The following is a 12,327-nucleotide window of genomic DNA, read 5'->3' as shown; positions in this document are numbered from 1 at the left end:
AAATGTAAATATATTAAATGAGTATTTTATAGAATTTAAATAGTTCCATTGGTATTGATATATGTATTAGTATAGGGAGGTGACCATTCTACATTGATCCAGTGCCTTTTTATGGGATTCGAAACTGTGACTGTGAGATGTTTGAGAGTTTGACTTCTAGGCGGGCAATTATACTTTCACTTTAAACGGTAAGTTGAAAAGAGCATGCTGCATCTTTGATGTAAACTATCTCGAAAAGGAATTAAGGACCCTATTGCACATTTGGCCTTGTTGGAAAGGGTAGGGGTTTTGCTGAAAGTTGATATCTGTCATTATACTGGGAATTTTATTTTTTGGAATTAGGAAGGGTTGAAAATGGGTATGTTTTCCTCATTTTTGTTGAGTTTTTACTTCCAGGATGGCAGGTGCCTGAGTGTATCTCGACCCATTTCCAGGCTAGCAGTAGATGTCATGATGGACCTTTAAAATCTTTCACATGTGTACTTTCAAGAACCATATACATTATTTTTGAAAATTGGTTGCCATGGTAATAAAATCTGAAAATTAAAACATGGGCTCCTGAAGGCGAATTTTCCTCCATTTCCTGGTAGTTTGAGACCTAAAAGATGACGGTGCATTGAATACGCAAGTTCCGAGATATCAGCTCTTCTGTGATGGAGGTACGTTTATTGTTCTGTTGAACGCTTGGGTGGGTACAAGATCTATACATATATTATAGACTGGCTATGTAAATAAGGATAAAGGTTATGAAAGCGTAAATTTTGTTTATACCAGCCGTTGGTATACATTAAACTGACCATATCAAGAATAATATTTGTTTGAATTAGGCCATTTAATTAGATAATTATGAAATATTTCCTCTTCTGCACAAGTGATACTCTAATCAAAGAAAGATGGTGATTATCGATTTTTGTTTGATATATTTCATTAATGAATACTCATATAAACCTACTAAAATAGTGTGTCCCAGCAGTTTGGGTGGTTGCATGATGTCTGGTAAACATCCTTTCAGCAATATATGAAGACAACGATAAACATTTGTACCCACCGCGTGTGCACGAAAATACATTTTGCGTCCCACTGTGCGTAAGAGCTCAACAATGAGAAAGAACTATTGGACAACTCGGAAATTGCGTAATGTCACGGTGTCTAGTGAAGCCACGACACTGACTGATGCTTTGTAGTAAATGTACGTTTATGGTAATTATGATTCGTGAACCAATGAGACATGTCTTGATCCTGTAGCCCCTGCACATCTAAAAAAAAAACCTCACCATCGTCTAGAGGAGTGCAAAAGAAAAGACTATTCTGCGTTACATGAAAAGGTATTTCAGAATTACTCAACAACAGTTACAATGGTATGTGAAAAAGATTTTTCACCAAAGATAACCATGTAAAAAAGAAAGAAAGAAAACGAAAAGATCTAAAGAAATTGTTAAAAAAAAAAAATCTGAAATAGGTATTTTGAAGAAATAAAATCCACCCACCAGCCCCATTTTTTTCCAAATCGGGATGATGAAACAGAACTTAATTGAATGTGACCAAACCCTAATCACTAAACTACCACGATTGTTTCGCATCTATAATGGAGCAAGACAAGAAGATGAGTAGATACAGCATGTGAATGATGATTAATATGAAATTATGTCACCGCTCTAAAGATTTACAGTGTTTTACAAAAAAAAAAAACCAACCCCCCCCCCTCCAAAAAAAAAACCCAAACAACAACAACAATTTGTTTAATTCTGACATACATGTATATACATGAACTGTGTGCAGAGATAGGGCTGCTTTGATTTTAATATTTACTGCATGCATCCGCGAAGTAAAAATCTTGGATGAACAACCTATTTAAACCCCCAAGGTTGGAAACACTCGAAAATGCTTATCCAGTCCTCTAACATACAGCTGATGTAGGGCATGCCTTTAGCCATTCTTATTCACTTAATGTAAACATGTCGCTGTGCAGAGAGAGAAATAGAAAAAAAGGGGGGGGGGGCAGTAAAACGTGTAAACTGAGGACAAATTTCAAGCAGTGGACAGAAGTGAGGACAGAATTGCACTGTGAGGACAAATAAAAATGCCCTCACAATTACGTCCTCATAAATGTGACCTGCAGCATGTGCAAGGTGTAGATACAAAATATTAGCTTTGTGAGGACAAGTGGTGTGAGGACATGGCCTTGTAAACTAATATTCTCTCTCAAAAACCTTTTTTTTTTCATAATTCGAAAGAGATTATTGCATAAACTTTTGTAGGTATCCCTATAGCTAAACCTAACATAGTACTTTTTTGCCTTTAGAATAATATATGTCTGTATTCTCTTATACACATTGTGAGGACGTTTGGAGAGAGAGAGAGAGAGAGAGAGAGAGAGAGAGAGAGAGAGAGAGAGAGAGAGAGAGAGAACACTGACAAGGAAATAATCTTCGTTATTCTAACTAGGTCCATATTACGTAATTTTTGTCGCAATTAAAATCTTATAGAAAATTCATTATATTTGCATTGAATACCCCTTACGTATATACACCATGGTTACACTTTTCTCAGATTGATCGCAGTTTTAATACATGTATGTACTTTACAATCCAATTTTCCGGATTATAATTGAAGTTTACTCTTTTCAAAATCCGTCGACGAAATCAGTACACATAGGAAGTGACGTAAACAACGAGATGGATGAAATCAACCTTAATGGGTTCTGATTAGGAATAATTAAAAACTGATACCGGTCTGTCGCTATATATCAAAACTCGAGAAGTCATTTCCTGCCGAAACTACCGTATTAAACTTGACCTGATTTTAAAATAGTTGTTAAAATATCAAACAAACCAATATCGTAGTTTAAGAGGAAAATATGTTTTGTTAGAAATAATAAACCCAATTTTCTTCGTTAATTAATTACTTTAAGTTTAATCATAATGAGTGAGAGTTCCTTGCTTTTGTGAAGGGAAGTAACCGTTGTACACGCGATTAGGAAGACCGAGTGATAGAAGAATTGGCGTCATTCATTCTGAGATAGTGAGTTCCATTTCCGCTGAAATTGGATATCAATGATTGAATTTCAGTGTTGTTTCACCAGAAATAATAGAGAGGGAAGTCCAAAGTCAGTAGTGTGTCGGTGATATGTAGAGTGTGGAGACGCCCTGTCCCAGACTCTCATAAGAGCACTACGTTCACAATTGCTGTGGTACATGAAGTAATGTGTATCACTTAATTTTTGGCGAGGCTTTATATTAGTAATTTCGCGATCCTTCAGTGCGTGTAACACCGCGTGTATATATATATATATACAGCACTACGTGTACACCATGTGTATATATATACAGCACTACGTGTACACCACGTAAATACGGTTCAAAACTACGTATACATGATACCTTAATAACGTATAACATATATAAATACCACGTACATGTCTATCACGTATATACAACAACACATACACGTAAAAACAACGCACATTACCATACTATGTATACACAACATTGCGTACATTACCATACTACGTATACACAACATCACGTACATTACCATACTACGTATACACAACATCACGTACATTACCATACTACGTATACACAACATCACGTACATTACCATACTACGTATACACAATATCACGTACATTACCATACTACGTATATACAACATCACGCACATTACCATACTACGTATACACAACATCACGTACATTACCATACTACGTATACACAACATCATATACATTACCATACTACGTATACACAACATCATGTACATTACCATACTACGTATACACAACATCATGTACATTACCATACTACGTATACACAACATCATGTACATTACCATACTACGTATACACAACATCATGTACATTACCATACTACGTATACACAACATCACGTACATTACCATACTACGTATACACAACATCATGTACATTACCATATACTATGTGTATACAACATCACGTACATTACCATACTACGTATACACAACATCATGTACATTACCATAATACGTATATATCACTGCGTACATATATATGCACAGCACCTTGTATATATACCACTTTCAAGAACCCTATTATATTTCCAATACAGGATTTACTCGAAAATAAAATTCCCGCAAATAGAAATAAAGCATACGCATTTAGGGAATAATGGAAATGAAAAATATTTATATTGTGCGTCGTTTTTTTTCAGTTCGGTTTATCATCTAGAGATATATTATGTCTCTTTAATGCTGTATCCACCTGCTTCACGCATTGTGAGGAGATCTGTGGTAATGCATTATCTGAAGACGCCAATAAACGGCATTCCCCGAAATCCGTCATAAAAAACTAGGTAAAATCGACACAAATGGTGAACAGATTTATATGGATATCATTGCGGGAAAATGCCCTACCGGGGGATATTATCTGGCGATTTTCACTGAGGCGATAACGTGAGATTAATCATACCGTCAAATTCGTCAGATTGTAATTCCACATGAAGTATACACAAGATGAACAAAAGGTGTCGATGCCCGGGTTGTTACAAAGGTATAGAGTCGCAGGTTGGAATTATATGTAAAGAGACATCGAAACGCATACCTTGATTGCTTGGGAAATGAAAATTGAAAAATGAAAATATATATAACAGAAAATTTCACTTTATTTTATTTGGATACCCACTTCCGCCCCTACCCGTGGTTGAACTCGTGACCTGTGGAACCAAATCTTCTACCAGCATGTAACCAGCGCGCTAGACCGCTCGATCATCTAGGCAAGTCTAAAAACTTGCTTTCGATGACGATGGAATTCTCGCCACGCTGTCACACGCTACACGGTCATTGAGAATGGAAATGGGATACAGTTATTTAACGTACATTTAAGAAGATCATACAAGATACACATTGCATTTGAAATATTTATATATAAAGCACAGAAATAGCAATTAACTCTTAAATGAACATAACTGCCCTAAGTGAAGAAATATTTAATATCAAGCACAGAAAATTTCACTTTATTTGGATACCCACTTTCGCCCCTACCCGGGGTTGAACTCACGACCTGTGGAACCAAATCTTCTACCAGCATGTAATCAGCGCGCTAGACCGCTCGACCATCTAGGATAAAAGCATCGCTTTCGATGCAGATGGAATTCTCGCCACGCTGTCACACGCTACACGGTCATTGAGAATGGAAAAGGGATAATGATATTTAACGTACAGAAAAGAAGATCATACAAGATACATATTGCATTTGAAATATTTCATATAAAGCATTTTATATAATTGCTTGAGAGAGAGAGAGAGAGGTAACTAGCGCACTCAATTTGCTCAATGAAGTAAACATTCAAAGCTTAGAAATTAATTATTTTTCTTAGTGGGATATACGGCTGGTTAATTAAACACGTAAATTTACAATTCGTCGCTGGATGCGTGTCTAAGGAGATTAGCGATTCATACACTGGTCTCCACTTAAATCTAACCCCAGGTCATTTACGGTGTGCATGGGGACTATTTAATTCTGCCGTAATAAAATGCGAAATTACTGAAGTTGGTAAGAGTTGCATTGTCTCCATCATGCTGACAATCTAACTATTTTGATTTAATAAATCAAAGATTCTCCTAGGGTATTCAAATTATCTTAAGTTTCACAAAAAATATCGACGCTGATAGGAAACTGATTTTAATGAAGGAATGAGACATACCAGGTTTTCGATAAATATATCAATCCTTTTCATGCATAATATCCAATCAAACGAAGAGGGTATATGTATCGAGATCTTCCTCGCTAAGCACGCTATCAGGAAGAGCAGTGTCGACCCTCCACACTCAGAACTCAGAATTCAAGCGGTGAAACGTCCTATCGGTACAAGCATCGCTAGATCAATTACTATTAAGAAGCGATCCACTCTCATCATTTTCGCATAGACAGTCGAACGGCGATAACACTCTTCTCCTCATTTCGATCACCGAAAGTATTAATCGCTAAACGAACGCTATGTTTCGTCGACCGGAGGACGGATCAATTGCTTGCTGATTTGCGAGGTTGATTGGAGGAACAAAGCCCGGATTTTCTGATATGTTTTACCTCCGAATATTCTCAGGAAAAACAACAACACCCACAGTAGACTAGTAGCTATTTTTTCTCGCGTGTTGAGAAATTATTGCGCTGCACAAATATTGTTTTCCCCATGTGCACTAGGATAGTTAGAAAACTGTCCTCAGCATCGTGAATGTTTTTTCTTCCTTCATGCCGATCAGGACTACATCGGAGAATTGACACACTTCTACATTTAATTTGATGATTATAGCAGTGCCTTTATTGAAAACGATATTGTTATTTTACTGTTCATGGTTTCTTTTTTTTTTTAAATAAAATGATTTGATTTATATTGCTCTTCGAATGCATTACTAATTAAATCGGTGCAGGTTATTTGAGAGAGAGAGATGTGGCTATTTCCATTGCCTAAGTATTTATCATATTTTGACCGATTAAAAAAAACCTGTTTGTGATTTCAAGAACGTTCCATACACATGTCATGTAAAGATGCTCGCTATACTGACGATGAAAAGACACAAATTATGTACAAATACTTTTTTTTAACAAACTACTCTCAAGATAATGATGTAAGATAATTCTAGTTATTCGTTACTTCAATTCATGGGAAACATTCCTAACTCGACGGGAAACGTGTGGACTGACTTGGAATAATCGTATAAGGCTTGTGTGTGGGTGGGTGGGTGGTGGTGGGTTAATATATATTCACTCAGAATTCAATGTTTTCCTCGAAAATACATATTTTGTCAGTAACCTTTGAAGGATAGATTAGAAATCACGTGGCGGCAGATGTTCAGAAAACCTTCGAGGCGATTAATGAATTTTGACTCGCATCGCGTCATATGATAAACTCCAGCCATGCATTTTATTTGCCATTTTTGTCTCTATATTCAACCTTTAGGAGATAAAAATCTTCGGTACCCTACATTCACCACCCCACCATTCCTAAGCTTATTGTCTGCTCTTTGTTACATGTCAAACCTGTGAATAGATAATGCATAAATCAAAATGTGGAACTTTTCATTGTAGATATCTCATTGTCTAAATTAATTAACAGTTTCACAGTTGTGCAATAATTTTTCATCCTGACAATTAATTTGAACCTCTATAATATTTCTTTCAATTCCAAATAATTTCACTCTCGATATTAGCCAATCACGCAACACCTAGACATTTATACCTCCGCTCAATTTTGGGTAAACTGCGTCAGGGTTACGCATACGGGGGTTTGGTACTCTCATTCCTGTACTCATAATGTTAACGACCTTAAAATCAGGCAAATTTGTTGTTTTCAAAGACTTTACATACTGAAGTGTATGTGGATGAAAATTTAGTTCTGTAACTTCAATGTGAAGGGTACTGTGAACCCCCTTAACAAGTGTACCGTCTGCTGACCTTGCCGGTTACAGGGAATGAATGATTCTGACACCTGTTCCAAGTTCGCCATCTAGCTGACGACTGTAATAAATATTATATCTGTAAATCGCATGTGATTTGTTTGTTATGGAATATACAATCATTTTGAGATAAAATTTTGTTCATATCTTCATCCGGGTGGATTCTACCCGGAATTTGAGAATGACCCCAAATTTCCTGAAAATTCCACAAAAAATGCTGAAATATACTCTTATATTAAGTAGTCAATGGAGAATTCTGCATACTTTTACTATATTAGGAAACTTACACTATATAGGTACCCAATAAATAAAATGGCTATTACCTGGTTTCCTGCAGATTAGATTATATGATAAAACTTGTACCCCACCCCCTTCCGTAGAAATCTGCCTCCGAGACAAAGCAGGATCTCCAGGCCGATACACAGCCTTTAATGACAGAAATGGTTGATATATAAGATACTAACACCTGGTGAGGCATCTCTGTACTTTATGCGCGGCACCTGGTACTTCTCTAGTATTACCCTCCCCCTTCACTGGGATATTTTCAGAACCCCATACTAATTTATCGTTACAGAATCTCGAAAAACTGAAATTTTGTGATCTCAATCCCATTGGCTCTTGTGTGATCCAATTTTCATAAAAATGTATGAAAAACGTGATTCTGGTTTCAAATAAAGTGAAATAAGCATTATTTTCGGATTGAAAAGTTACCTGATGAGGCCTCTATAGGGAAAAGAGTACCAATTGATTTCCCATAGACCTCAATGTTAACCTTTGGCCCTCTCACTAATTAACTATATCGATTTTGAACAAATGACCGCAAACATTTCAAAGTTCATTCCAAGTGTTGATAAAAAATGACAAAAAATATATAGGGTCCCGTGCCTTTTATAGGCCATATTTGTACCTTTTTTTTTTTTTTTTTTTTTTTTTTTTTTTTTTTACAACACATAGCAATCTGCAGTAAATTACACACTTCATTTTAAGCACACTCCTACCATGGTAATTTCCTCGATCATTTCTCGATTTTGTGCGGTAATCTTTCATCCTAACAATTAATTTGAACCTCTATAATATTTCTTTCAATTCCAAATAATTTCACTCTCGATATTAGCCAATCACGCAACACCTAGACATTTATACCTCCGCTCAATCTTGGGTAAACTGCGTCAAGGTTACGCATACGGGGGTTTGGTACTCTCATTCCAATAGCTCCAAGTGACTGAAAAATTTAAACCGTCTGTACTTTCATTTTAATATCAGGCATTTTCATCGGTGCCACTAACTACCCACATTGACGTCATTATTATCAATCGTCGAACACTTGTGATAATGTGATTTAGATAAAAATAGACTTAATAAGACATTTGTATATTTATAAAGACTTGTTATTAGCATAATTTATGTACTATAATGAATTAATATTGATAAATATTAGTATTTAAGTCTATAAATCGTTATGGGTCCTTCCATCTCTTTTGGGTAATTGTCGTAACTAGCGTTAATGGTTGGGATTGTGAAAGTACAGACGGTTTAAAAAATTTCAGTCACTTGGAGCTATTACGGACTTCATTTTATGAATTGGGGTAACAAATTCATTTTAGAAATGATATTCTATGCTGTACATTCTATTTGATAGCTTGTTGCAATGCTCAAACACTCTGTGTAGTCGTATAGTGTCAGGGCCCAGCTAAAAGTCAACCAAAAAATAATAGGCATTTTTCCGAGTTCATTTCTGCATATCTTGGGAAGTATACGGAATTTCGGGATGAACTTTGGTAGTAATGTAGATTGATTATGTATGAATAAATTAAAACACAGAGTAGAATTTTATATCAATTAATTTATTGTTTTTACATCAGCTAACTTGGGTACCCTATATTTAGAGTTCTATACCTTTACTCTTTATATAGTAAATTCGACCCCCAAGCGATGCAATTGCCTGTGGACTTCAGTAGATACAGGAATTTCCACTGATATTTATGCAGATTTCGGACTTAACTAGATACAGGAATTTCCACTGATATTTATGCAGATTTCGGACTTAACTAGATACAGGAATTTCTACTGATGTTTATACAGACTTTGGACTTAACTAGATACAGGAAGTTCTACTGATGTTTATGCAGACTTTGGAATTAACTAGATACAGGAATTTCTACTGATGTTTATGCAGACTTTGGACTTAACTAGATATGGGAATTTCCACTGATATTTATGCAGACTTCGGACTTAACTAGATACAGGAATTTCCACTGATATTTATGCAGACTTCGGACTTAACTAGATACAGGATTTTTTACTGATGTTTATTCAGGTATCGGACTTGAGTGGATACAGGATTTTTTACTGATATTTATCCAGGTATCGGACTTGAGTGGATACAGGATTTTCGACAGATCGGACTTTACATGTAATAGATACAGGATTTTCTACTGATATTGATTCGGACCTCGGTCCTCAGTAGATACACCATTCTTTTGTACATACTTCGAACTTTACTATTTTATTTTCTACTGCTGATATTGATAAAACATACAATCTATTTATTCCGCCTCCAGATATCGCTAAGTAGTACAACATACGATTTATTTAGTCCGTCTACAGACACTGCTAAGTAATACAACATACGATTTATTTAGTCCGCCTACAGACACTGCTAAGTGATACAACATACGATTTATTTAGTCCGCCTACAGACACTACTAAGTAATATAACATACAATTTATTTAGTCCGCCTACAGACATTGCTAAGTAGTACAACATACGATTTATTTAGTCCGTCTACAGACATTGCTAAGTAGTACAACATACGATTTATTTAGTCCGCCTACAGACACTACTAAGTAATATAACATACAATTTATTTAGTCCGCCTACAGACACTGCTAAGTGATACAACATACGATTTATTTAGTCCGCCTACAGACATTGCTAAGAAATACAACATACAATGTATTACGTCTGTCCCCAGACATTGCTAAGTGAAACACATTATAAACATGTACTTCCGATATTAGAAAACTACAAGAGGCCCTAAGGCAAAACAGCTGAATATTCCAAACATTAAATCTACTTTCACACACATTCACACACAAACACACGTCAACGTTCCTATGTAAAACTTTTATGTCGGTTTCCTGTTTAAAGCACCCTCGGTGAATAGACTTGGATTAAGATATTTTGAATCGTTAGGAAAACTCTAATCATACATGTAGGCCTATATTTAAACAGAAACGTTGATTTTCATTTTATACAGACATAATTCCAGCGCACTGTGATCAAATGTCGGGAAGAAAACAAAATTAATCTGTTACATGTACATATTTCAATTCTACGCAAAGTACGTTACATTTAACCATACTAATGTTAATTCAAAGTTCAATTATTCTGGATATTGTTTGGTTTCGTATAGAACTAAATAAATTTCCTCCTTGTTCCAAACATTATCTAAACGATTCGCATTTCAATTTCCTAGCCTTGAGATCATGATGTTTTAGCAGGACATGATTTTTTTTCTTCAATATTTTGTACTAATCACTGAGTCTTATATCATCGCCTTCAGACCACAGGCAATTGCATCGCTTGGGGGTCGAATTTACTATATAAAGAATAAAGGTATAGAACTCTAAATATAGGGTACCCAAGTTAGCTGATGTAAAAACAATAAATTAATTGATATAACATTATACTTTGTATTTCAATTTATTCATACATAAACAATCTACATTACTACCAAAGTTCATCCCGAAATTCCGTATACTTCCCAAGATATGCAGAAATGAACTCGGAAAAATGCCTATTATCTTTTGGTTGACATTACTACTGGGCCCTGACACTATACGACTACACAGAGTGTTTGAGCATTGCAACAAGCTATCAAATAGAATGTACAGCATAGACTATCATTTCTAAAATGAATTTCTTACTCCAATTCATAAAATGAAGTCCGTAATAGCTCCAAGTGACTGAAATTTTTTAAACCGTCTGTACTTTCACAATCCCAACCATTAACGCTAGTTACGACTAATTACCCAAAAGAGATGGAAAGACCCATAACGATTTAGAGACTCAAATACTAATATTTATCAATATTGATTCATCATAGTACATAAATTATGCTAATAACAAGTCTTTATAAATATACAAATGTCTTATTAAGTCTATTTTTATCTAAATCACATTATCACAGGTGTTCGACGATTGATAATAATGATGTCAATGTGGGTAGTTAGTGGCACCGATGAAAATGCCTGATATTAAAATGAAAGTACAGACGGTTTAAAATTTTCAGTCACTTGGAGCTATTACGGACTTCATTTTATGAATTGGGGTAAGAAATTCATTTTAGAAATGATATCTTATGCTGCACATTCTATTTGATAGCTTGTTTCAATGCTCAAACACTCTGTGTAGTCGTATAGTGTCAGGGCCCAGCTAAAAGTCAACCAAAAAATAACAGGCATTTTTTCGAGTTCATTTCTGCATATCTTGGGAAGTATACGGAATTTCGGGATGAACGTTGGTAGTAATGTAGATTGATTATGTATGAATAAATTAAAATACAAAGTAGAATTTTATATCAATTAATTTATTGTTTTTACATCGGCTAAATTGGGTACCCTATATTTAAAGTTCTATACCTTTACTCTTTATATAGTAAATTCGACCCCAAGCGATGCAATTGCCTGTGCTGAAGTCCGAAGTCTGCATAAATATCAGTAGAAGAGAACGCTGTATATAATAAAATCCAAAGTCTGGATAAATATCTGTCTGAGAAAATTCTCTGTCTAATAAAGTCTAAGTCCCTGGAAGATCCAGCTATTTAAGGAACGGTAAAGCACGTGCTGGTCTGTTTCAACCTTGTCCGTTTAATTAATATTCTTTCCGCGACA

General features: G+C 35.3%; 1 protein-coding gene across 2 annotated transcripts in view; it reads right to left on the bottom strand.

Moving 5' to 3' along the window:
* Window positions 1–5,999, bottom strand: part of LOC125665893 (calcitonin receptor-like) — a 35,760-nt gene extending 29,761 nt beyond the window's left edge. The window contains exon 1 of one of the 2 annotated variants that reach the window (XM_048898852.2): window positions 5,682–5,999. The gene's annotated coding sequence lies outside the window, so the exon portion shown is untranslated. The remainder of the gene's footprint in view (window positions 1–5,681) is intronic. The other variant, XM_048898851.2, reaches the window with a different exon arrangement.
* Between the last annotated feature and the right edge of the window lie 6,328 nt (window positions 6,000–12,327).

Source organism: Ostrea edulis, chromosome 10, assembly GCF_947568905.1.
Source record: "Ostrea edulis chromosome 10, xbOstEdul1.1, whole genome shotgun sequence".
Lineage (NCBI taxonomy): Eukaryota > Metazoa > Mollusca > Bivalvia > Ostreida > Ostreidae > Ostrea > Ostrea edulis.
This window is presented reverse-complemented; position numbering and strand designations above follow the sequence as displayed.